Genomic DNA, 6,346 nt, shown 5'->3' with positions numbered 1-6,346 from the left:
TGTCATGAGTCGTGAACGCGGTCGTGGCGTGAGCCACAACCGTTCCGGCCGGGACACTGACATTTTCTGCACTCCCATTTAGCACCTGTAAGAACGGGGGCTGGCCTGGCCGGACAATTTTTTGTGCCCCAACCAGCACCGAGCCGCCCGTTATAGCCGTGGACGGCGATAACAGAACCCCCGCCGCTCCCTCAACGCCAGGTACTGGCTTCCGATATCTCAACGGGATAAGCATCTGCGAACCAGGTGGAATGTCAACAGATACCTCGGACAGCGCCTGCACCTGGCAAACAGGGGCAGACCGGCCCCATGGCGATGGTAGGAACGAAATTTTACGCCCCCCCGGTAATTCAATGCAGTTTTGATCAATCCTTATTTGAATGGGCATTTTAGCCAGGAAATCAGTCCCCAACAAACAGGGCACTGCGAGGGACCTAGAGATCAACACAGTCCCTGAAGCCGACACCCCCCCGATGGATATGTTGGCGTCCACCTAGCCCACAATGCCCATACTTCCCCCATTCGCCGCTATGCATGAATCATAAACCGCTCGCACTTTCCCTGGCGGAATGCCCAAAAGATGGAAAATGACATCCGAAATAATGGTCGCGGATGCACCGGAGTCCACCAAAATACGCACCTCGACCCCCTGAATGGAACCCGGTACCGTGGACGCCCCCGTAGCGGCCGCAACTACCCTGCGTGCCAATCGGCGCCATTGCGTCAGCGAGCGATCCGGGTCAACTGGAGGCACCTTGTTGTTAACGACACACGGACCACGCGGCGATGGCGATGCATGAGGTGACAGGCCTTGCCGGGTGTCTGGTGCGCACCACTTGCCTCTACTGGTGGGTCTTTTCGTGCAGCGTCCGTGGTCGAGGCCTCCTGCTGGGGCGGCCCCGGGATGCGAGCCCAGCAGTCCCTTGCGAAGTGGCCCTTACGGCCTCAGCGGAAGCACTCCACATCGTTCCGACGCGCGGCACCCCCCCTGTCCCGACGCTCCCCGCGCTGGCGGCGCGGACCTCGGCCCCGTCCCCCCCCGAGCAGGCCACTGGGCGGAGGCGGCCGTCAACTACTGCGGACCCTTGTCATCAGGAACGTAGATCGCCTTCGTAGGATCCCACCCCGGAGCACCGCCTTCAACGACGGGCCCCCCCGTCCAAGCCGACACCTGCTTCCAGCGTCGGAGATTAAATTGAGTGTCCAAGCACTTAGCCACAGCACGGGACGTCAATTTATCATGGCTGCACACCGGCATGGGGATCCCAAGGTCTCTAGATAATTCGAGCATCTTGCCCAACACGAGGGGCTCCAACAAATCGGGCTCCGTCTCGGGGTATTCCGCCATCGCCAGTTCCAGAACCGCGCCTCTGTAGGCCACCGGCGATTCATCAGGCGCCTGTTGGCGCTGAACAAATCTCCGATGGGCGTAGTCCGGAGGCTCGTACGCATCCGCCATCTCCTCGAAGACACCCTACAGCGTCTTCTTCTTGTCGGCCTTGATGGAGCGGAAGAACCGGACGGACTCGTCGTCGAGAAGTGTTGGTAAGACTTCCAGGGCCTCCGCGTCCGTCCACATGGCGGAGCGTACGGCCGCTTGAAAACGGCAGGCGAATGTGCTCCAATCGCCGCCGATTGAGAATTCTTTGACCTTTGTTAAATGACGGCTGCGGGTTCTTGCTCCTCCGTCCTCCTCCAATGGTGACACACGCGGCAGCGACAAGATGGCGTCGCTCCGCAACGTGTGCAAGATGGCGGCTTCCCGCGGCGGAGGGCGCAAGATGGCGGCTTCCCGCCGTTCTTCCTCGGCCACGCCCAAGATGGCGTCTTCGTGCCGCGTGGTCGAGAGGGCTGACGGCGACGGCAAGGCCCCGGACCGTTGTTCCTCGCCGGGCCTCCCGAAGTCGTCGCCGGCGTGACGAGAACGCACAATTGTGCCAGTACCGTCTTCAGTGCCTCCAGTTGCGCCGCCACCTGTCGCCATCCGTCGTCAGCGTCCAGTCGCGCGGATGGGCCCACCGAGGCGGCCACGTCCTGCACGGCTGGAACCCCGCTCGTCCCCGCTCCGCTTTCCTCCTCCATCGTGGGTAGCGCCACCGCTGGAGGGAGGTCGTCGTCGGAAGATGTTACCGAAGATGGTGCAGGGACGGTCTTCTTCCTGAGCTGTTTTGACATGCCGTTTCACTTCTGACACCAATGTAATAAAGGACTCTCTCTCAGATGTCGATCTCTGTTGTCCTTTATTGGGTTCGTAGAATCTCCGTACCACGGCGTCTCGCTCAGGCCCGCGTCCCGCTCGACGACCTCTCCACAGCCATCGGCTGCTCCGTTGTGCAGTCTCCCTGCTGCTCCAATATGCAATCTCCCTGCTGCCCGTCAGGCAATCCTTGCAGCCACACCGCTGCCCCGCTATCTAGCGTCACTGCTGCCCCTTTCACAGCTAGCCTCTCACTGCCCCGTTAGCTCTCTTCGTCTGACACCGATGGCTGTCGGTGTCGATGTCTCCCACCGCGTGGCAACCGCGCCACACTCTCTGTCTTGCCCAGCGTGGCCTCCTCGTATTTCACTCCGTCTCAACTCGCCCTTCCCCTTCCGGTTCTCTCCCTAAATCCTCTCCCCCACGTGACCCTAACTCCACCCACTCCCCACGTGACCCAGACTCCGCCCCCCTCAATCCTTGCTCGCATTACACATGATTGGCTTACTCAACTGTCAATAGTACGACACACTACACGGATGAGTTCACAGATAGTTCATCTTTTTATTTTATTATCACACATTCGAAATTTAAGCAAGCGCTCTCCAGTACTCCCCTCTAAATTGCTTTGTTGGTACTGGCCGTTGACGACGTAAAATATGAAGTAAGGAAAATTAATGAAGGGATTATGATCATGACGATGATGGTGTGACTGCTGTGACACTAATTCGGGATAAATTGTGAAAGGATCATTGGAACGACATGCATGACGAGGACGAGGAGGTTGATAATTGTTTTTTTACCCTTCTATCTGGCAACAAAACTGACACCTTTTTACAAGGAGTCATGTTTACATAGACCATGTTTGCATTATGACTGCAGGTTTTGTGGTCTATGTAAACATGACTCCTTGTAAAAAAGGTGTCAGTTTTGTTGCCAGATAGAAGGGTAAAAAAACAATTATCATATTTTTACTGGCAAATGAGGTTCCAATGGTGACGAGGAGGTTGGTGGGCAGTGCGTCTTATCTGCGCACGGCCACCCGTGCGTCCTGTCTGCCCGCATGGCCCAGTTCTGTCACTCCTGCCAGAGATGCTACCCGTGCTAAGTGCCCTCCAAGACTGCGAGCAGCGAAAATACAACAATGAATATGTCGGGGGAAATTACCATCGCCCCTGAGTGGTAAGTGGGTCATTGAGTGCGGTACTCATCACACACAGGCCCACACATTGCGCGAACTGCGGGCCAACGAAAATACACACAAGTGGCAACTTCCTTCAGCACTTTTCTTTCACTCGCTTGTGGAGTGGTTGCGGAAATGGAGCAACGGGGAATTCACTCTGGCGTTTCAAAATTCAGACAATAATCCAAAAGTTCTGCGTGCAGACTAATTAATCAAATTCGCTGGAACGATTATTTGATAGAAATATCTGGAAATCCAGATTCTTCAGCCAGTGTACAATGGGTTAAATGCTGATTTTAAAAAAAATGTGCGCTATAAAATGAAAATAAAGTTCGCTATACAGTGCAACTCTTTATTACATTTTGTAAATCATGTGCCAACTTGACTCCATAACTGCGGGAAAAGTTTGCGTTGTGCTGCAAGCACACATATTCCATTGTGATAGCTGCCACAAGCATGCACGAGACAATGCGCTACAGTGATTGAATGTGAATGTTAGATGCAACTGTGTGTAAGCAACATGCAGCATTGCTCTATCGTTTCGTCAGTAACCAGGTTACGCTCAACAATCATCAATCACGCGCAAGGAATTTTCACCCTTGGTGGTCACGTGCTCAATCCTCAACGTACGATCACCACTTACATTTTGGCTTAATAACAAAAGCAATTTATTATATTGTTTTGTAACACGCATTGACTCAACCAGAGACTTGTTTAATTATTATCTTTAGTTCAGATTAGATGTCAAGTTTATTTCTGATTGTGGTCATGATGGATGTGTGATACATGGTATCGATGTATGCATGTGCACTGGTGCTGTGTGCACTTAAAAACACGTTTTTATTTTACCAGGTAAGGCCCACTGAGCTATATAGCTCTTTTCCAAAGCGACCTGGCCACAATTGATAGCTCAATGAAGCGGCTTACCATGTGGAAATCTATAGCGCCGAATACTCTAAACGTGTGTTTCTAAATGTGGAGGCCACACGACCACGGGAAGAACATGCAATATCCAAATATACAGCAGGTGTCAGGGTGGGGATTAGAACCAACGCCCTCCTGTATACCAGGCGAGGGAGTTAGCATCTCGCCACTGCGGCACCCCACTTGAATGCTGGTGCAGTCTGTACTTGAATTGGACTACTCTTGCACCAGGACCACCTCTTCGGAAAGACCTATCCTATCGTGGGGTTACTATTGCATCAGAATCACCTACCTACTTCAGCAAGGTCTACTCTATCGTGGAGTTACCTCAGTGAGGGGGATTTCTTAAATTAGGACAAACTGCTGGCCTTCGGCACTCCCAACCAGAAACATTACCGCCACGACGGGCATTTTCCACTGCCGAGCTCACAAGTCCCACGTTTGATTTGGGCAAAAGCCACGGTCTCATGTGTGCATTTGAAGTGTTATTTCTGAGCAAGTGACGATGGCAAACAGTTGAGAAGTCTGCCCTCGTAAATCGCATATTCTGCGCTAAGTGCTTTAAGACAGAGAGCTTCTGAGCAGAATTGGGTTGTGCCAAAGAACACAAGCCGCCAACTGAGGGCCAGTGACCAGTGCCGGATTATCCACGTAGCAAAAGTAGCTGCATATGCTACGGGCCCCGCACTTTCGATGGCCCCGCTCTAAATGCTTTCAAGCTATCAATTCCGGTTCAGTGATTCTGCACTTGCTTTATTACTATAGTACTATACCGCCTTCTACTTTTAGGAACGACTGGTGTGTTTAAGGTTAGCGATTTGTCGTATTATCTGGCTGTATTGAAAATGAAAAAATAGAATTACTTTACTATGCAAGTAAAAATTTGTGTTTTAATGTTTATGTTTTTTAGGGCCTCTTTAAAACATATGCTACAGGCCCCGCACTAGCTTAATCCGGCACTGTCAGTGACGGCAAGTACAGTACGCCATAGCCCACTTGTCTGGCAGGAGACGTGCGTCTCCGTGTGGCGGCGGTGGAACTCATTGACAAAACTTGACGAGAACATTCACGAAATAAATGATGTGTCGAGGTATAACACGGTGACACGGCTCGCTTGGCTGTGGGGTATCCGTTGTGCTTGCTGGGTATCAATAGTAAAGGAGGGGCTGTGATGTTCAATGGAATACAAAAACCGGCATATACAGTACAGGGTGTTTCAAATTAATTGACCGAATTTCAAAGCAGTATATTTCACGATGGCAACATGTTACAATTACACAAAAAGTTACTAACAGTTTAATGAGTTATCAAGTTTTACTAACCATTTTATAAACGCTCTATGTGCCCTCCACCTGCTGTATGGACAACATCGAGACAATATTTGAATTCGTCCCAAACGCCTCTCAAAGTGTCTTCTTCCAGTGAAGTCACCGCTGCCATGATTCTGTTTTTGAGGTCATCCAGATTAGTGTCAGTACCAATGACGAATGCTCTTTGACATTGGCGGATCAATGCCAAAACGCCGTTGAAACGGTACGCTGCACCGCAATTACGGATTCAGTCTTGCTGAACTGCAGAACGCAAAACGCCTTGTGTTGTGGGGTCGCCATCTTGTCAATGACTGAGGCTAGGGGCTGTTTGTGCGCTGGGAGAGGCATTTCGCGGTAATAATTTGAAACTCTATGCCCCGCCTTTCAAGTGGTAAGCGTTTCATTCATGGGCGGTTCGTGGTTGCAGAGATATAGTGATTTCAAATCGGGTCCATCGTTTTAAAACACCCTGTATATGTCCTGCGAAGAATCCTGCGATTACCAAAACTCCAAAAACGAGGAAATTAGACGATAAGGAAAAAGATAGGAGACAGGAAACGTTGGCACAAAATATACAAAGATGCAGACGTCTTTGGTTTTGGCTTACCAAAATAATGAAGGCCAACACATTACCATCAGTGACCTTGCACGGCCACACAGAAGCAGCAATAAGTAGAGGCCAGACACGCAAAAGGTAGATTTGCAGCATATAGAAGGAGTATCTAAAAGGGA

This window comes from Lampetra planeri, chromosome 1 (assembly GCF_965212315.1).
Source record: "Lampetra planeri chromosome 1, kcLamPlan1.2.h2, whole genome shotgun sequence".
Lineage (NCBI taxonomy): Eukaryota > Metazoa > Chordata > Hyperoartia > Petromyzontiformes > Petromyzontidae > Lampetra > Lampetra planeri.
Note: the sequence above shows the minus strand (reverse complement) of the source record.